The sequence below is a fragment of the Protopterus annectens genome, chromosome 10.part0 (genome assembly GCF_019279795.1).
Source record: "Protopterus annectens isolate FY-2018-M chromosome 10.part0, PAN1.0, whole genome shotgun sequence".
NCBI classification, from domain to species: Eukaryota; Metazoa; Chordata; order Ceratodontiformes; family Protopteridae; genus Protopterus; species Protopterus annectens.
Genome location: NC_056744.1, coordinates 540,733,673 through 540,755,755, shown reverse-complemented (window position 1 = coordinate 540,755,755; position 22,083 = coordinate 540,733,673). Strand labels below are relative to the sequence as shown.

Genomic DNA, 22,083 nt, shown 5'->3' with positions numbered 1-22,083 from the left:
TACTCAGTTTTTTTGTTAAGTGAACAAATGCTTTTTCTATTGCTAAGTTTTTTTTTTTTAAATGAGGTGTTCTGGATATTTATTTGCAATAGGGACTGATCTCTTTCTATAGTAAGTGAAAAAAACATGGCATCTTTTTTGGTTTGACAGCAGTTTAGTCTACATGTTGACACAGGGACTGTAGAAGTAAATGAGTTTATGATACAGTAATGGAGAGATTTGTTTTTTTTATTATTCAGATCTGATTGTATAACATCTGGGAACAGTTGGTTGTAAACAAATAGCCACTATATATGTCATGAACTAGTGAAGGAACAGTTGGTTCTAAACAATTAGCCACTATACATGTCATGAAGTAGTGAAGGAACAGTTGGTTGTAAACAATTAGCCACTATATATGTCATGAAGTAGAGAAAAATAAAGATAACAGCAGTCAAGTTAATGAATAGCGCCATCTACAGCTTACTCCAGCCATGACATTCTGCAATTAGTGAAGTTAATGAATAGCGCCATCTACAGCTTACTCCAGCCATGACATTCTGCAATTATAGTTTGTAGGTAGCCATTGATCATCAAATATACTTAAGTCTTTTATCTCTAATATATTCCTTGCCAAGATCTGGCTAGCCAGAGGTAAGGAATGAGATAGGTCCAAATCAAACATACATTTGGTATATCTAGCAATAAATGAATGCCAACCTGTCACTGAGATCTGTTGAAGATATTCCCACACAGAGCCTATGTATAGTCTGGAAATAAGGATCACTAAAACTACCCAATTCTTTATTGGGGACTGCAATTTGAAGAAGGTTTTGGACTGAAAGTAGATCCAGTCATCTGACAGGGAGAGCACAGATTCATCTGCTTTAGCAGACATGTTTATTAAGTTTCTACATACAATAACCAATTTAGCGCTCTGAATAAATCTGTGCACAATTCCTGGGTTATTTGTGCCACATCCTGTACATTAAATATTTTACTCCCAATCCACCTCTACTGCACCTAGAACAGTATCCCCCATAAATCAGTTTTAAGTGGTGCTCATATAGAGAGGAGTACACTCTTGACTTTCTCGCCCACCTTTGCTGATTGTCCAGCTGTGCAGCAGTGGCTTGGAACTCTAAGCTTTGCAAGTTGTCTTTAACTGCTTGTTGGGTCTTGACGGACTAGGGGTATGTGAGTTTCTGATAGACATGAGTTGTTTTAAGGCCCAGCTCTCTCACTTCTTCCTCTGCTCTTATTAGGAGTTGCAGTAAGGGGGAGTTCTATGTCTGAGTGCCTCTGAGATGGATGAGGAAACTATTACATGCTTGAGATGAAAGTATTTCCAAACATCCCTTCTTTTCTGATTGCATTTCCCCCTAAGGTATTCAAGACAGGCTAGTGGAGGGGCAGAATCTGCCTCCTGTATAAGATGAAGTAAATTACTCTTTTCTCCTAATCCAGCCACTGGATTTTTGAGTCTCCTATCTGTATTTCAGGATGTCCCCAAATTAGGGCAATCATTATCTCCAGGTACTCGTTGCCTGTACACTTACACAGCTGTGTTAGAGCCTGAAAGGTTGCTGCTAGACAGTGCCACTGCCTTAAGTGTTTTAGGAGAGTATTCTTAAACCCAAGGATCACTTGTGGAGATATACCTCCTGACAATTTGGCTTCCATCTTTGCCCATACTAAGGGGGGGTCCTCATTTATTCATTGACAGGACCATAAGGAGCGAGTGAGCCATAGCAAACTTTTTAGTGTTGGACAACCCAAGCTCACCATCCCTTGGTTTAGTATATAAAATATGGTTTTTAACCCTCTTCTTTTTGCCATCACAGGTGTCGTTCAGCATCAGTTTAGTTATCTTTGTCAGCTGTAGGTTGGGTTGGGAAATTGATAACTGCCTCAATATATAATATAATCTGTGAAAAAACATAATTTTATGTGAATTTACCTGATGTACTAAGTTGAGCCTTAGTCTCTTCCAGCTATATAATGGCTTAAATAATTCCCCCCAGAGCAAATTCAAGTTTAAGTTTATCGTGTTATGAATGGGAAGGGTGAGATGGATTCCTAAGTGTCTGGGAGGAGATTTATACCACTTAAAGAAAGGAAGAGAGCTATTAGCCACTATATCTTGAGCTTCTGGATTTGCTAGAAAAAAATATTTCTTAGAAGAGTTAATCTGCAGCCTGGATACTAACACAAATTATTCTAATTTCAAATGGATCAATAAGGCATCTTCTTCTTCAAGGCTGTCTGTTAGAAGCAAATGTTTGTCTGCAAACATCATTATATGGATATCCTCCCCCAAGGCATCCCATCCATGATAACCTTTAATGTAGAAAATCTTGCCTATGTGGGCTTCTGTTACAAGAAAAAACACGCATGGAGAGAGGGGACAGCCTTGTTTTGTTCCCCTCTTGGGTGGCACCCTTGTCTGGTTCCCCTCTCTAGAGAAAGGAGTGAGGATAGTGAAGATTCTGTAAAACTCTATCTTCCTGTGAGCTATATATTACTTTTATCACTTCCCATAAATTCTTCTGGGAAGTTCATCCTTTCTATGAAGTCCCAATATATCGAGTCAATGCCTATTTGAAATCATCTAAGATGGCATATGTTAGTATACTCTTCAATCCCTGCTTACCTAGATCTTCCTTGCATAAACTCCACTTATGGAAAGATTACAAGGTTAGAGATTAAAGGGCTGGGGCACAGGGCTAAGATCTTTGCAAAGATTTTTTGACATTTAAAAGAGAAATGCGTCTGTAATTGGCCAGCTTCCTGTGACCTTTCCTGAGTTAGGGGAGTCTCACATGGAGTTAGGGAGGATCTCCTCATACATCACATTATTATAAACCATCTTTAGTGGTTGCATTAGTAATTTAATAAAGGATTTATATAGTACCATTGAAAACTCATCAAGACTGGGGGCCTTACCTGAAGCCATTGATTTTATAGCTGCTTTTATATCCTGCTTGCTAATTTTTTGGTTTAGCTTGGCGTTATTACAGGGTGATATGAAGTGAGGGTCTTCTTAAATATAACTCAGCTCTCTCCTCTTCATCCCTAGCTTGTTCTAATTTAGCTATTTCCTAAGTTTTTAGTGCTACTTTGTTTTCAAAGTCAGTCTGTGCTATATTTCTCAGTTTCGTAATTCTGGAATCCATCTCGACAAGCATTTTGGCTTTTGCTACTGAATTGAATCAACTTTATCTCCCCTTTACAAGATTCTCACCATGTGAATGAAGGCATACTTGTGGGAGGGTTTAGACCTATATAACAACTCAGCTCTTTATTTGCTGATTCTGAAAGATTAGGGGTCTACTCACCAGGATGTAGCTGTGGGGTCACTACATTTTCCTATATTAATGCTTAGCTCTATTGCCATGTGATCCAGCAATGTACATAACCTAGTCTGTATATCTTTGACTCATGGAGCTAGCTTTCCTGATATCAAGTAATAGTCCAAATGGATCCTGATTTGAATTCCCACTGTGAAGAAGGTTTAATTTAGCTCCCCTTGTCTCAGTATTCTAGCGATGTCACAAAGCCATACATTACTTATTTCTACATTAGGAATCACCTGGGGCTTTTTATGCATCTCTGCCTTTGGAATGGTTCACAACATAAACTGAACTTTCTCAGAACATATACAACCGTGTAGCACAACGTATACATTTCTACCTCAATTATTTAGATTAAAATGTATTACTATAAATTTTCTGCACACAAAACACAAAATGACCACTTCTTATATAAATAAATAAATAAAAACAAATACAAAAAAATTAAGTTAGAGATCTAACTTGAAGAACACGTTTAATATTGATTTGCTCATTTAAACCTGGTGGACTATCGGCCTTAAAATATAAATGCCATTTTAATTCTTTGTTTTCTAATCTAATATTAATATCCTCCTCTATAATCTAGCTTTTCTTGTTCCAAGATGAAAAACAGGAACTTCTGAAAGCTAGCACAATTCATGGTGTGTTTAAATAATGCATTATTTTCATAATGGACCTATTATGTTGATAAATCCTCTTTGCTAATTTTCACAATTGTCACAAGTGGAACCTACTGTGACATACACATCTCCTACTGACCAGTATATGCAGGTCTGTTCTACTCCTATTACTTTGGTCATGAATTTTGGTCAGTAGAAGGGACTATTTGAATATATATATTTACAGGCTTTGCACATCCCACATGCACAAGTAACTTTTGTTTTATTACTTATTGATGGACAAAGCTTTCCTGTCTACTATAACCATTGTTTTAAACTGTAACCATTTTTGTATATAAAATTTATCTCCTTACTCAAAACCTCTAACCAATCTTCACTGCCCATAATAATTTTCCATTTTTCTGCCATTACTTTGCTCATGGTGCAACTGTCAACTGGCATATTGATAGCCATAGGGAATGTCAAAACTCCAAAGACAAAAACAAACTAGGAAGTTCACACCAAAAAATGCTGAGAGTTGCACTCTGAATCCAACAATACACGGATACAACAGTGAATAGTAAACGCAGTTCCAGAAGTGATAAAAACAAGTGACTGTTTATGTAACATAAATCCACATGAAGCGCTTTTCGTCCCACTAAATAGTGGGACTTCTTCAGACAAAAAATCCCTCCCAACTGCTGTTTAAATAAAAGCGTAATCATGGTCACAAGGACCCAGTCCTGTATATGATAGGACAACACCTAATTAGTACAATTAAAATTTAAAATAGTCAGTCGTTTAAAAAGAAACCATATAAAAGTAACAAACTGAGACCACTAATACTATCTAATAAAAATCATACAAACATAACATGAAGGTGTGTTATTTTGCGACCGGCAAATCTAAAACGTGATGTAGGCAATTCTAAAAAATACATAAATTTAATAATTATTATTGTAGTAGCACAGTAGTAGTAATAGAATAATAATGAGGGCCATTAATGATAAGCTAAAAACAAGTAAAAGGTCTTACCTAACATGTATAAATAAATAACACTTTAAACAAATTGGTATAAATTCGAAATGCGCTAAAAGTGTAAAAATATGTGCGCTACAAATTAATATTAGCACATAATAGCAAAAAAAATGTAATATCATTCATAAATAGAGTGTGTAAACAACTTAAAATGTATGCAAATAAATAAATATGTTATATAAACATGTTATGTAAACAATAATCAACAGCAACATGGTACAAACTACCAATCAATTATCTGGTCAGACTCTTCATTTTTAAAATGGGGTATAGGGAGCAAGTCTCATTAAGGCCTGGAAATAAACATACATTACTACAAAGTTGCCAATATAGTTCTAATATTTCCAAACGTACAGAATCTAGACCACCACGACCATCACTTTGAACACAATCTACCACTTTAAAAAAAAATGTATGGTGGGGGAACTCAGACACATGTTTGGCTAGTGCATTCTCTAGTTTACCTTTCTTAGTATAATATAGGAGTTCGTAAACCTTCTCACGTAGCCTCCTATCAGTCTTGCTGAAGTAAAATGCCAAACACTGCTGGCATTGTGCTACATAAACAACACCCTTAGACTGGCAATTAAATCTGTTTTTTACCTTAAATGTGTAATTCCTGATATGGAATGTTTCACCAGTGGCCATATGGGAGCAAAAATTGCACATATTACATTGAAACATACCTTTTCTCCATGGAAGCCTTGGGGTATTACTCTCCATAATTTGTTTTAAATTCCTTCCCCTCTTCCAAACTATTTTAGGGGTATCAGGCAATTTATTTCTTAACTCATTGTCATTAAAAATCAGTGGCCAGTTTTTATAAATAATGGATGAAATGAATTCGCTGTCAGTGCTAAAAGGTGTTATAAAAGACATGTTCAATAGACTGGTGTTACTGTGTTGAGTCTGTACTGTAATGTGTAGGCCTTTACCCAGAATTGGTTGGTAAAAACCTGACCTTCTTTTTTCTTTGACTTCCTCAATAAGGTTAATAATAAGCTGTACTGGGTAACCTCAGTTGGTAAACATATTTTGTAGTGTTTTATATTCTTCTAGAAAGTCGGTCTCCCTTGAAACCATCCGTGCAGCCCGGACCAACTGACCTTTCACTACGGATCTCTTTTGATACCAAAGATGGTTACTATTATAATGTAGAAAACTGTTGGAATAAATATCCTTTCTATAAATCTTAGCACAATAAACTTTGTTCTGAAAATCTTTCCACAGTTCTACGTCCAAGTAGACAATCCTGTCTTTACTGTATGTGTACGTAAAGTCCAAGAATTCAGAACTGGTATTAAAAAAGGTGACAAGATCCATAGCTGCTATTTCGTCTCCTTGAATTAAAATAAAAATGCCATCAAGGAAATGTGTATAGAGTTTTATTTGATTGTTTACCTGTTCATTTTTCCACACTATTTCCTGCTCCCAGTAAGTCATCACAAAGTTTGCAAAACTACCTCCACACGGGGAGCCCATGGCCACCCCGACTTTCTGGAGGTAGATCTTGTTGTTAAAGGTCAAGTAGTTATAAGACAAAACAATGTCCAACATCTCTGATACCAATGTCAATTCAGCCTGGGTAGCTCCCCTTTTCTGAATGAAAAGGCAAACCCATTCTATACCAAGCTCATGGGGTATACATGAATACAAATCCCTCACATCTACAGTTAAAAAGTGGAAGCTCTCGTCAAATGTAAGGGTATTAATTTTCTGGAGAAATGACCAAGAATCCTTACAAATATCCACTTCCTGTTTCAAGTATTTTTTTAATATATTATCTACCACTTTGGCGCAGGTGTAAGTGATGCTATTCCTTCCATCAAAAAGTGGTCTCATAGGTGGGTCAGAAAGTGATTTGTGAATCTTAGGAATACCGAATAGGATTGGAATTCTAGGTGTAGACATAGTAAGATAGTTAAATGTTTGCAGGTCAATTCTATCTTCTATAAAAAAAATCATTAAATAGTGAACTAATTCTCATATAAACCTGATTCAATTCATTTCTCGAAGCCTCCTGATACACATTACTGTCTAGTATTTTAAACATCTTAGTGGTGTATTGTTCTTCAGTCATAATGACCAAATCCCCTCCTTTATCGGGTTTCATAATCCTTACTCCTTTTTCTTTCAATGTGGTAATTGCAAGTTTCTCAGACCTACTGACATTAAATACAGTATTCTTACAAAAAGTGTTAGAAGACAAGAGGTTACGCAAATCAGTTTCACATATTTTGTCAAACAAAGCCAATGTAGGATGCATTGGTGGTATAAAGATACTTGCTACATGAAAGCAATCATGCCCCATCGTCTCCCCCCAAAAAAACAGTTTTAAATTCATTTTCCTGATGAATAGCTTCAAATCAGTCAATGTGTGGGCTAAATCAGCTTTGCTACTAGGTACAAAAGTACAACCCTTCAAAAATACTTTTACAACAATAGGATCAATTTGTACATTAGTAAAGTTAAACATTTTTAAGTCTTTACATTAAACAAGGTAGTGAAAGTTTCTTGGTTTGAACAAACAACTTCATTATAAGATAAGACAGTTACCTCCCCCTCTTCCCTCGAACATTGTTCTTGTTGTTGAAGTTGTGCAAACGGTTCATGTTCTGCCTCAGATTGTAATGAGAGGCTCCATTGCAAAAATTTACATGTTGCCCATCATTCTGGTTAAAGTTATTAGCATTCATTAATCCAGTGATGTTTTCTTTATTGTATCTGTGCTTGGGGCTGTTTCTGTCGGGTTGTGGACTAACTTGTTGGGTTAACCCAATGTTTTCAACACCATTGTGGGTTTGATCACATTGGCCTTCTCTATTAGATGATTCTAGACCAGTCAGTGAACCTGTTTGTGAGGGGGGAGGGTTCGGGTAAGCCCTACCATTGCTGTATGCCTGTCGGTCCCAGTTCAATTTCTTAAGTTTAGTCTCTTTGATTTTATTGGCATATTGGTCAATATTCTTCTGAATAGCCTCATCTATAACAGTTGCTTCAGTTACTAGCTTGTCTGCTGATTTCTGATAATGGATGCACATAAGGTCCAATAATTTAAGACCATGCTTATTGAAGAGTTTAATTAAGTCCTGGTGAAACGTCGATCCCTCTATTAAGCCTGTTGGGTACTGCCAAGACCTTAAGCCTTTAGGCACGATCCCTTCGGCCAGGCACTCCTTAAAGTAGCAATTTCTAAATGGATCTTCTGGTATTTGACCAATTTCTGGTCAAGATGTTTAAGTTGTTAAGAAATATCTCCAGAACCTGGAGCCAGCTGCTCCTGAACCCTGCTGCTAGATGGCATCTGCATAGAAAGTGATTCCGCTAGCCATTGCAGTAGTTTAGGATCACCAATAAGCCCTGTAGGCCCATTTGGATTGTTTACTGTGATGTCATTCCGAATACTTCCAATTAATGGATTATTGCCATTAGAGGAATTGTCTGTTGCTGATAAAATCGGTGGTGGAACAGCTCTTCCGTTCTCAGTAATGGATGAGTTGGTTGAAACAGCAGTCAAGTCAGGATTATTAGGGGCAAGATGCACATTGGAGCTAGGAGCATCCCCGCTAAAACATCAATCCTTTTTGTAAGGGTATCCACTTGTTTAACCAAGGACTCGATCAAGGAAAGTAAGTTCACATTTAAATCGTGAACATCTGTAGGTGGTGTAGTTGGTGGGAATGCAGATTCATCAGCCATTGCAAACACAGAAACTCCAAAGACAAAAACAAACTAGGAAGTTCACACCAAAAAATGCTGAGAGTTGCACTCTGAATCCAACAATACACGGATACAACAGTGAATAGTAAATGCAGTTCCAGAAGTGATAAAAACAAGTGACTGTTTATTTAACAGAAATCCACGTGAAGCACTTTTCGTCCCACTAAATAGTAGGATTTCTTCAGACAAAAAATCCCTCCCAACTGCTGTTTAAATAAAAGTGTAATCATGGTCACAAGGACCCAGTCCTGTATATGATAGGACAACACCTAATTAGTACAATTAAAATTTAAAATAGTCAGTCGTTTAAAAAGAAACCATATAAAAGTAACAAGCTGAGACCACTAATACTATCTAATAAAAATCATACAAACATAACACGGGGTGTATTACTTTGAGACCGGCAAATCTAAAAACGTGATGTATGCAATTCTAAAAAATACATACATTTAATAATTATTATTGTAGTAGCACAGTAGTAGTAATAGAATAATAATGAGGGCCATTAATGATAAGCTAAAAACAAGTAAAAGGTCTTACCTAACATGTATGAATAAACAACACTTTAAACAAATTGGTATAAATTTGAAATGCGCTAAAAGTGTAAAAATATGTGCGCTACAAATTAATATTTGCACATAATAGCAAAAAATATGTAATATTCATAAATAGAGTGTGTAAACAACTTAAAATGTATGCAAATAAATAAATATGTTATATAAACATATGTAAACAATAATCAACAGCAACATGGTACAAACTACCAATCAATTATCTGGTCAGACTCTTCATTTTTAAAATGGGGTATAGGGAGCAAGTCTCATTAAGGCCTGGAAATAAACATGCATTACTACGAAGTTGCCAATATAGTTCTAATATTTCCAAACCTACAGAATCAGGACCACCACGACCATCACTTTGAACACAATCTACCGCTTTAAATAAAAATGTATGGTGGGGGAACTCAGACACATGTTTGGCTAGTGTGTTCTCTAGTTTACCTTTCTTAATATAATATAGGTGTTCGTAAACCCTCTCACGTAGCCTCCTATCAGTCTTGCTGAAGTAAAATACCAAACACTGTTGGCATTGTGCTACATAAACAACATCCTTAGACTGGCAATTAAATCTGTTTTTTACCTTAAATGTGTAATTCCTGATATGGAATGTTTCACCAGTGGCCATATGGGAGCAAAAATTGCACATATTACATTGAAACATACCCTTTCTCCATGGAAGCCTTGGGGATTTACTCTCCATAATTTGTTTTAAATTCCTTCCCCTCTTCCAAACTATTTTAGGGGTATCAGGCAATTTATTTCTTAACTCATTGTCATTAAAAATCAATGGCCAGTTTTTATAAATAATGGATGAAATGAATTTGCTGTCAGTACTAAAAGGTGTTATAAAAGACATGTCCAATAGACTGGTGTTACTGTGTTGAGTCTGTACTGTAATGTGTAGGCCTTTACCCAGAATTGGTTGGTAAAATCCTGACCTTCTTTTTTCTTTGACTTCCTCAATAAGGTTAATAATAAGCTGTACTGGGTAACCTCAGTTGGTAAACATATTTTGTAGTGTTTTATAGTCTTCTAGAAAGTCGGTCTCCCTTGAAACCATCCGTGCAGCCCAGACCAACTGACCTTTCACTACGGATCTCTTTTGATACCAAAGATGGTTACTATTATAATGTAGAAAACTGTTGGAATAAGTGTCCTTTCTATAAATCTTAGCACAATAAACTTTGTTCTGAAAATCTTTCCACAATTCTACATCCAAGTAGACAATCCTGTCTTTACTGTATGTGCATGTAAAGTCCAAGAATTCAGAACTGGTATTAAAAAAGGTGACAAGAACCATAGCTACTATTTCATCTCCTTGAATTAAAATAAAAATGTCATCAAGGAAACGTGTATAGAGTTTTATTTGATTGTTTACCTGTTCATTTTTCTGCACTATTTCCTGCTCCCAGTAAGTCATCACAAAGTTTGCAAAACTACGTCCACACGGGGAGCCCATGGCCACCCCGACTTTCTGGAGGTAGATCTTGTTGTTAAAGGTCAAGTAGTTATAGGACAAAACAACGTCCAACATCTCTGATACCAATGTCAATTCAGCCTGGGTAGCTCCCCTTTTCTGAATGAAAAGGCAAACCCATTCTATACCAAGCTTGTGGGGTATACATGAAGACAAATCCCTCACATCTACAGTTAAAAAGTGGAAGCTCTCGTTGAATGTAAGGGTATTAATTTTCTGGAGAAATGACCAAGAATCCTTACAAATATCCACTTCCTGTTTCACGTATTTTTGTAATATGTTATCTACCACTTTGGCGCAGGTGTAAGTGATGCTATTCCTTCCGTCAACAAGTGGTCTCATAGGTGGGTCAGAAAGTGATTTGTGAATCTTTGGAATACTGAATAGGATTGGAATTCTAGGTGTAGACATAGTAAGATAGTTAAATGTTTGCATGTCGATTCTACCTTCTATAAAAAAATCATTAAATAGTGAATTAATTCTCATATAAACCTGATTCAATTCATTTCTCGAAGCCTCCTGATACACATTACTGTCTAGTATTTTAAACATCTTAGTGGTGTATTGTTCTTCAGTCATAATGTCCAAATCCCCTCCTTTATCGGGTTTCATAATCCTTACTCCTGTTTCTTTCAATGTGGTAATTGCATGTTTCTCAGACCTACTGACATTAAATACAGTATTCTTACAAAAAGTGTTAGAAGACAAGAGGTTACGCAAATCAGTTTCACATATTTTGTCAAACAAAGCCAATGTAGAATGCATTGGTGGTATAAAGATACTTGCTACATGAAAACAATCATGCCGCATCGTCTCCCCCCCAAAAAAAACAGTTTTAAATTCATTTTCCTGATGAATAGCTTCAAATCAGTCAATGTGTGGGCTAGATCAGCTTTGCTACTAGGTACAAAAGTACAACCCTTCAAAAATACTTTTACAACAATAGGATCAATTTGTACATTAGTAAAGTTAAACATTTTTAAGTCTTTACATTAAACAAGGTAGTGAAAGTTTCTTGGTTTGAACAAACAACTTCATTATAAGATAAGACAGTTACCTCCCCCTCTTCCCTCGAACATTGTTCTTGTTGCTGAAGTTGTGCAAACGGTTCATGTTCTGCCTCAGATTGTAATGAGAGGCTCCATTGCAAAAATTTACAAGTTGCCCATCATTCTGGTTAAAGTTATTAGCATTCATTAATCCAGTGATGTTTTCTTTATTGTATCTGTGCTTGGGGCTGTTTCTGTCGGGTTGTGGACTAACTTGTTGGGTTAACCCAATGTTTTCAACACCATTGTGGGTTTGGTCACATTGGCCTTTTCTATTAGATGATTCTAGGCCAGTCAGTGAACCCGTTTGTGAGGGGGGAGGGTTTGGGTAAACCATACCATTGCTGTATGCCTGTCGATCCCGGTTCAATTTCTTAAGTTTAGTCTCTTTGATTTTATTGACATATTGGTCAATACGTTGAAAAATACAGCTATAATCGTATTTATACCATGTAAAATCAATATTCTTCTGAATAGCCTCATCTATAACAGTTGCTTCAGTTACTAGCTTGTCCGCTGATTTCTGATAATGGATGCACATAAGGTCCAATAATTTAAGACCATGCTTATTGAAGAGTTTAATTAAGTCCTGGTGAAATGTTGCTCCCTCTATTAAGCCTGTTGGGTACTGCCAAGACCTTAAGCCTTTAGGCACGATCCCTTTGGCCAGGCACTCCTTAAAGTAGGCAATTTCTAATTGGATCTTCCGGTATTTGACCAATTTCTGGTCAAGATGTTTAAGTTGTAAAGAAATGTCCCCAGAACCTGGAGCCAGCTGCTCCAGAACCCTGCTGCTAGATGGCATCTGCATAGAAAGTGATTCTGCTAGCCATTGCAGTAGTTTAGGAGCACCAATAAGCCCTGTAGGCCCGTTTGGATTGTTTACTGTGATGTCATTCCAGATACTTCCAATTAATGGATTATTGCCATTAGAGGAATTGTCTGTTGCTGATAAAATCGGTGGTGGAACAGCTCTTTCATTTTCAGTAATGGATGAGTTGGTTGAAACAGCAGTCAAGTCAGGATTATTAGGGGCAAGATGCACATTGGAACTAGGAGCGTCCCCCGCTAAAACATCAATCCTTTTTGTAAGGGAATCCATTTGTTTAACCAAGGACTCGATCAAGGAAAGTAAGTTCACATTTAAATCATGAACATCTGTAGGTGGTGTAGTCGGAGGGAGTGCAGATTCATCAGCCATTGCAAACACCAAAACTCCAAAGACAAAAACAAACTAGGAAGTTCACACCAAAAAATGCTGAGAGTTGCACTCTGAATCCAACAATACACGGATACAACAGTGAATAGTAAATGCAGTTCCAGAAGTGATAAAAACAAGTGACTGTTTATTTAACATAAATCCACATGAAGCGCTTTTCGTCCCACTAAATAGTGGGACTTCTTCAGACAAAAAATCCCTCCCAACTACTGTTTAAATAAAAGCGTAATCATGGTCACAAGGACCCAGTCCTGTATATGATAGGACAACACCTAATTAGTACAATTAAAATTTAAAATAGTCAGTCGTTTAAAAAGAAACCATATAAAAGTAACAAACTGAGACCACTAATACTATCTAATAAAAATCATACAAACGTAACAAGAGGTGTGTTATTTTGAGACCGGCAGATCTAAAATATGATGTAGGCAATTCTAAAAAATACATAAATTTAATAATTATTGCTGGGAGCAGGAAATAGTGCAGAAAAACGAACAGGTAAACAATCAAATAAAACTCTATACGTTTCCTTGATGACATTTTTATTTAATTCAAGGAGACGAAATAGCAGCTATGGATCTTGTCACTTTTTTTAATACCAGTTCTGAATTCTTGGACTTTTCATACACATACAGTAAAGACAGGATTGTCTACTTGGATGTAGAACTGTGGGAAGATTTTCAGAACAAAGTTTATTGTGCTAAGATGTATAGAAAGGACACTTATTCCAGCAGTTTCCTACATTATAATAGTAACCATCTTTGGTATCAAAAGCGATCCATAGTGAAAGGTCAGTTGGTCCGGGCCGCATGGATGGTTTCAAGGGAAACCGACTTTCTAGAAGAATGTAAAACACAATAAAATATGTTTCCCAACTGAGTTACCCAGTACAGCTTATTATTAACCTTATTGAGGAAGTCAAATAAAAAAGAAGGTCAGGTTTTTACCAACCAATTCTGGGTAAAGGCCTACACATTACAGTACAGACTCAACACAGTAACACCAGTCTATTGAACATGTCTTTTATAACACCTTTTAGTACTGACAGCAAATTCATTTCATCCATTATTTATAAAAACTGGCCATTGATTTTTAATGACAATGAGTTAAGAAATAAATTGCCTGATACCCCTAAAATAGTTTGGAAGAGGGGAAGGAACTTAAAACAAATTATGGAGAGTAATACCCCAAGGCTTCCATGGAGAAAGGGTATGTTTCAATGTAATATGTGCAATTTTTGCTCCCATATGGCCACTGGTGAAACATTCCATATCAGGAATTACGCATTTAAGGTAAAAAAACAGATTTAATTGCCAGTCTAAGGGTGTTGTTTATGTAGCACAATGCCAACAGTGTTTGGTATTTTACTTCAGCAAGACTGATAGGACGCTACGTGAGAGGGTTTACAAATACCTATATTATATTAAGAAAGGAAAACTAGAGAACGCACTAGCCGGACATGTGTCTGAGTTCCCCCACCATGCATTTTTATTTAAAGCGGTAGATTGTGTTCAAAGTGATGGTCTTGGTGGTCCTGATTCTGTAGGTTTGGAAATATTAGAACTATATTGGCAACTTTGTAGTAATGCATGTTTATTTCCAGGCCTTAATGAGACTTGCTCCCTATACCCCATTTTAAAAATGAAGAGTCTGACCAGATAATTGATTGGTAGTTTGTACCATGTTGCTGTTGATTATTGTTTACATAACATGTTTATATAACATATTTATTTATTTGCATACATTTTAAGTTTACACACTCTATTTATGAATGGTATTACATGTTTTTTGCTATTATGTGCTAATATTAATTTGTAGCGCACATATTTTTACATTTTTAGTGCATTTCGAATTAATACCAATTTGTATAAAGTGTTATTTATTTATACATGTTAGGAAAGACCTTTTACTTGTTTTTAGCTTATCATTAATGGCCCTCAGTATTATTCTATTACTCCTACTGTGCTACTACAATAATAATTATTAAATTTATGTATTTTTTAGAATTGCCTACATCACGTTTTAGATCTGCCAGTCTCAAAATAACACACCTTCATGTTATGTTTGTATGATTTTTATTAGATAGTATTAGTGGTCTCAGCTTGTTACTTTTATATGGTTTCTTTTTAAACGACTATTTTAAATTTTAATTGTACTAATTAGGTGTTGTCCTATCATATACAGGACTGGGTCCTTGTGGCCATGATTACACTTTTATTTAAACAGCAGTTGGGAGGGATTTTTTGTCTGAAGAAATCCTACTATTTAGTGGGACGAAAAGCGCTTCATGTGGATTTATGCTAAATAGTCACTTGTTTTTATCACTTCTGGAACTGTGTTTACTATTCACTGTTGTATCCATGTATTGTTGGATTCAAAGTGCAACTCTCAGCCATAGGGAATGTGTTATCCTCTTACCTATACTTTTGTTAAATACTTTCGCCCCTGTGAGAATTGATATAAAAATTGTTTGTCTTTTATTTTTGACTGCTTCAGTAATTCTTTCTAACAAATAATCCATGGAAATACACTGCATATAAATAATTAATTTTAAAACAAACATTTTTAAAAAAATCCATTCTCCAAAATAAGCCATGGCAATCTGGTACATTTTCCTTTCACCACATTGTTTTTCATTTTAAAGGGATGTGTTCTGCTAAAATGGATATAGTTATTAGTAAACACTGGTTTCTTATATATTGTTGAAATGGAATTCTTTTATTCATATCTACTGTAATCTATAAATCCAGAAAATTAACATTTGAGGCTGAACTGCCTAAGGTGAATTTTAAAAAGAAATCATTGCTTGAGTTTAAGAATACCAGGAATTCAACACATTTCTTTTTCTCACTTTTCCATATAAAAAAAACAAATTGTCTATATAATACTTATAAAATGTTACATTTAGGAGTAAGGGATGCATATAAAGGAATGACTCGCCCCACCATCCTAATACTATATTAGCAAAGGCTGTTGCCATACTATCCCTTATAGCCACTCCACTTTTTTGATGGGAAAACTTATCAACAAACAGAAAAAATTGGATTTCAGACAGTTATCTTTGTCTGCTTTTATAAAATAAACATCGTACTTGGTAAAAGCTGAACATATATTTTTTGTGTGGATGCAGAGTGTAATTTTCTTTTAACTCTGCCCATGAGAGTGTGGCTAAGTTGTGGTGATTTGGTGACTGGATGTCCAGATAGAATACTGAAGGAATTTTGATGGTATACAGACTGGTGATAAATGCTTGATTATATGTACAGGTTTGTGGGAATTTTGTAAGGAAAAGTGGCAGACAAGCTCAGTGCTGTATACAAATATCAGTATGTCTAGGTGTGTTGTTAAGCCTGATGCTTTAGGCTGAGCGCCTCCCCACATAAGGAAGGTCCATTTCTTCATTATAATGTCCACCTCAGATGGTAGCATTGCACCAAGAAAATGGCTTAATGACCTGTGTTTGATGATATTGTGTTGTGTGTTATATAATTGTGTGTATGCATCTTACAGAAGATCCATTATTTTCCTTAAAATTCACCATGGTGATAGCATTATTACTATTAGAAAATAGTCTATGTGCTTGTGTTTGTTAATTTTCTGTTGTTGTTTGTTATATACTTTTTTATGTGTATCTTTTTATGTATTTGTTGGTTTTATTAAAAAAATAATAGCCTCTTTATATATTGTGGTAATATTCTGTATGACAATGATTACACAGTGCATTTAAATGTATAAGTGCATAGCAGTTGATAGTAATACATCTTAAGCACTTTAAATAATGAAAAACAAAGCATTTATATTTTATTTAGAAAATAATCATATGGAGCAATAATTACTGCATTAATATGATTTTATAACATATGTTTAACTGCACTGATATGCTGCTACTTAATGTAGCTTTATTGTCTTTCTGTTTATGTCTATAAAAGAGATAGATTGAAAAAAGAGACAAATTTAAGTATTTCTGGTATACATTTATTTGCACTATTTATTTGTTCATTTATTTCACTTAGTTTTTGTTATTCTTCATCTGACTCTGTTCTAAATGTGAGAAAAATAATTTATACCGGATCAGTAAGGCAAAACATTGCTATACTTGTTCAGTTTAAAATATTTCCTCACATTTAAATTTACTATAACTCAGAACTTCAAGCAGTTGCTATCCAGACTACCAGCAAACATTAATTTACTACCTCATTAACTGAATAATGGTAAATGAATAAATCCAGATGAGGAAATATAATTAATTCAAGCCTTTAGCATATTTCTTTTTTGTATTTGTCCAGTTAACACGTATATCTCCTTATGGCATCCAGACCTTTTTGGGTTTGACTTCTTTAACTAAGTGACTTACCAGCTAATAATAAGTGGTATTAGAAAAGGCAATGAAATATTAACAAAATGACACTAAGATAGTTAATGTAGGATATCCCACAGTAGAGAAATTAATCACTTTTTGCCACTTATTCATATCTTCATATGTAAGTTCATATTATAACTGAGACTATTATATACTATTGAGGTTTATGGTATGAAATGCTGTGGTGGGATACATGAAAATTAATTGTTGTCCATTTATATCACAATATACTGGACATACTGCAAGTTTTTTGTTGGTAATTATAACAATAAACTATATTTTCGTATGCATTTAATATTTCAAAAACAAGTGTCTAACAAACTATTGCATGGCATCAGTTCAATCCAGATATTGTTGAAGAAAACTGCCACTGCTATTTGTACTATAAGATGCACATCTTAAATTATATTTAATGTTATTAATATTGCTAATTATAGAATCAAGGACATTTTTTTCATATTTCTGTAAATATCTCAGTAAACATGCATCCAGCATGGAATTTCTTGCTGTCATGTCAAAGTTCATGTCTAGTTAACAAAGGTGTTATAACAATATGTGTCTAGGTTGCATAGTTTACAAGGTATGACAATTTGTTTATGAAAGTTTAGCAAAAATGAAACTCTGGGCTCGTGTGTAGTATAATATATTATAATATTTCTGGAAAGACTACGGATGCACTGACTGTTATTGCTGTAATGGACACTTATTGCTGTTGACCATGATATTTGCACAGTTTTAACACATTTCATTGCCACAAAATACTTATATTTGTTTAGCTTGTGCTTTTAAGTTGATTTTTAAGATGATGCCCTGGAATGCAAGGATGTGTGTAGGTTGCTAGAGGTGTGACATTCCACATCATATAGGTGCTAATGAGATATCAGTAGCTCTGTGCTGCGCAAGCATGTATACAGTGTACTAAGCAGTAAGGCCTTAAAAGCCTTCAAGTGGAGAATCCATTTCATGGCACATCTAAGTACTGAGACACATATTATGTAAGCAGTAATGCTCCCTTCATCATTTTTCTTAATTTGGTTTGTCTGATGGTATGCTTGTTCTTTTGGTTACTGTGGATATGTTTATGGGTGTTTTGTTGCTATTGTAATATGCATTGTATCTAGGCAGTGTTTTACTTTTTTTCACGTTCTTTAAGTTAACCACTTATATTGGTGTAGTTGACATTCTGTTTTCTGTCACTAAAGGGGATATCGGTCTTTTCTGCACATAGAAAATGTATACAAACATAAACATAGCCATAAAAATAACCCAGTAGAAATTAAATTGAACAAAATGAAATCAAAAAGCTTATAAAACAAATGATAGCCAATTAGAAAACTGCAAGTGCATTATTGATAAAATGGACCACACTGTAAAATATATACTAAATAACATTATACAAACTAAAAATGTAGAAATGGAACTACTGTTTTAGAATATAATGTTCACTGGAGTAGTAAAACAATAGAAAAAAGTCATAATTTTTACTTCATTACTAAAAACATACTAACAAAAACCTACCCAATAACATTAAAATGGACTATTTTTTTATCCAGTATCCATTTCACTTCAAGTTTTCTTCCGCTGCCCAATAAGCCCATCTACCTTCCTTATCAGGGCTCAGACTTTGGCATTGTTTTCTCCACTCAGCAGAGGTGTTGGCCAGACATTGGAAATGCTGCCATCATTCATAGCGTCTGGGGAATTTTTACTACCCTATTTTCCCTTCCTATGTGCCTAGCAGCAAGCTACAGGTGGCAGGGATTAGGGAAACTACTGCATGTCCTATAGGGTATAACCTAAACCATCTTTCTTGACAACCAGCCTGACATCTAGCTTCTCTGAGTTCTGGCCCTCCCTAGCACTTGTCTAGAGAGATGACAGCATGTACCCTCCCTCCCAGGGTAGGAAGACCTCATCCTCCTTGACAACTCCATCAAATGCCTGAACTGAACATGGGTTGCCTGCATTGTAGTTAAGGCTATATTCATCTACTAAACCAGAAGGACTCATTAAAATGGACCAATTCTTTCAGGACTACAGCAGAAAGTCACTCATTAGACATTCTGTTCATAATAGATATTTAAGATTTGTATCTTATTTGATAAACATATACATTCCATTAAAACGGTAGCGTTGTTCCTCACAGCAAGAGGTTCTCCCATTTTATTCTCGGCTGGAGCGCCTTCTGTGTGGAGTCTACATGTCCCTCCCATGGTCGAGTGGCATTCGAAAGACATGCGTGAATGGGCGTGCCTTTCGTTGAAGGTTGGGCGTCTGGCTGGCACCATAAAAATCTACTGCCAATCATTAGTGGACCGGAGTTCTGCTGTGGTGACCCCTAACCGGGAAAAGCCAGAAGAAGAAGATACATTCCATTAAAATAAAAAGGAAATGTAATTTAACCTAAAACATAAAAAAACACCCAGACCTCCCACCACCACACAACAGATAAATGAAAATATGTGCTCTGCTAAAGTGATAGATGAAATATCTTGCTTTGTAGGAATAGGGTGCATGTTTTCTGACTCCTGACTTTGGCAGGCTTCCTGTAATTTGCTTTCCTACTCTTGATTAGGACAGAAAGGTACCCAGCTTATTACTGAAAATGGGTCTGTTTAATGAGTTAGTTGAATGTAAATATAATACACAAAGAGGGTTGAAAAAGTCCCAACCAGAAAGTGTTTGTCCTTTGTAAAATGGGACTTAATGTCCACAGATGCAGCTCTAGGAGAGATAATTGAGCACAGTGAAGGAGAAACTAGAAATTGATCCTGGCAAAAGAATCCAGAGACAGATTTACCAACCAAGACAATTTCCTAGTAGTACAAGATCAAGTGTAAGGCCAGGTTAAGAGTACTTGCTAAGATTTTGGTTAAACCACAAGACTTAGCTTTTGCGCAGAAGTACTTGCCTTAGTTAACTTGTTAAACATGGACTGCAATTTTGTAAGACTGGTGATATCAGCTGCTTTAATATTTTATTCCCTTTCTCTCTCTCTATATATATATATATATATATATATACATCTTTATCTATCTATCTATCTATCTATCTATCTATCTATCTATCTATCTATCTATCATCTATCTGTCTGTCTGTCTATCATAGGAGAAGGTTAAAGTGTAACTCATTTATTCCTTGAAGTTTGTAACCCCTTTTTCATACCCTCTAATCTCTGTATAGACACATTCATGCATGTGCACGCTTGTACACAGCCACATAGACACACGCATATATGTATATGTCAAAATGTGTGTATGTATGTGACTTTGTTTTCTAAGTTTTACATAATTAACTTTATGTGCATGTATACGTATATATTGCAGACACGGCCATGGTGGGGTGAAGGGGGCAGCTACCCTGCAGATGACGATTGGGCAGTAGTGTAGTAGTGACACTGAGTGTCTGAAGTAGCATGCGGTTTGTTATATTTCCAGCAAGCAGTTGGCTACAATTATCAGTTTTCTTTTTGGTCCCATTTTTTTTTGAGTATCAACTTAAAGTAAGTAAATGGCACAGGGCACCAGAATACCTTCTTGTGGTTCTGATATATATATATATATATATATATATATATATATATATATATATATATATATATATGTATTCACTTTATATCCTCGAAATACTGAAATGTCGAAATTCAGTATTTCGAGGCTATAAAGTTGAAACCTAAAAACAACGAAAACTCAGAAGTGTGAAATTCAAAATCTCGCACACCGGAGATTTTGAATTAGTGCTTCTACTCCACACACACCTTACTCCCCACACACAAACACAAGCTCTCTGCTACATAAAAGTAGGGGGCAAGCCCCCCTACACCACCCATGTGGGTGGCTGAACACCACCCTACTTAAATATTCTATCGCCGAGGTTGCACTACATACCAACACACACAAAACACCACCACACAAGCTACATTCTCCTTGTACACACACATCACAGCAACAAAACACACTAACACACACCACAGCCCCTACCCAAAACCCTTAACACATACACACTTACCTGAATCCATAACCACAGCGAAACACCAGAAGCGCTACTTCAAAACCTCCAGTATTCGAGGTTTTGAATTTTGCGCTTCTGAGGTTTTGCTCTTTTCAGGATTCCACTTTATGGGCTTGAAATACTGAAGTTTGACATTTCAGTATTTCAAGCTTCTAAAGTGAATATATATATATATATATATATATATATATATATAAATATATATATATATATATATATATATATATATATATATATATATATATATATATATATATATATATATATATATATATATATATATATATATATATATATATATATATATATATATATATATATATATATATATATATATCCAGGTTCAGAAGATCAACTCAACAGAAAGTCAAACTTTATATGGGCGACACCATATGATTGACTCTCTGAAAAGTCGAACAACAGAAAACAACACTGCACACCCCACACCCCCTGCATATTATATATACCAACTCGACTCTGACTTCAGCTCTATCTCTTGTGAGTCAGACAGAAATTAGAACAGGTCAATTCAGGCGCCACACATAAGTTAGAACAGGTCAGTTAAGGTTAACCATCTGTGAAATGAGGAGGTGGAGCTAGGAACTAAAACTTCTATTTAAGGGGTAAAATAAAACATCTCAGAGCGTTACTGGAAAGGCTCACCCAGACTCTGCCACAGCTTGCTGTGAGGGAAAGGTTAGTTTGCTTTTTATTTCTT

General features: G+C 35.5%; 1 protein-coding gene across 1 annotated transcript in view; it reads left to right on the top strand.

Annotated features, from left to right (window-relative positions):
* LMX1A (LIM homeobox transcription factor 1 alpha) overlaps nucleotides 1–22,083 on the top strand; it is a 741,391-nt gene that overhangs the window by 29,840 nt on the left and 689,468 nt on the right. The window lies entirely within an intron of this gene.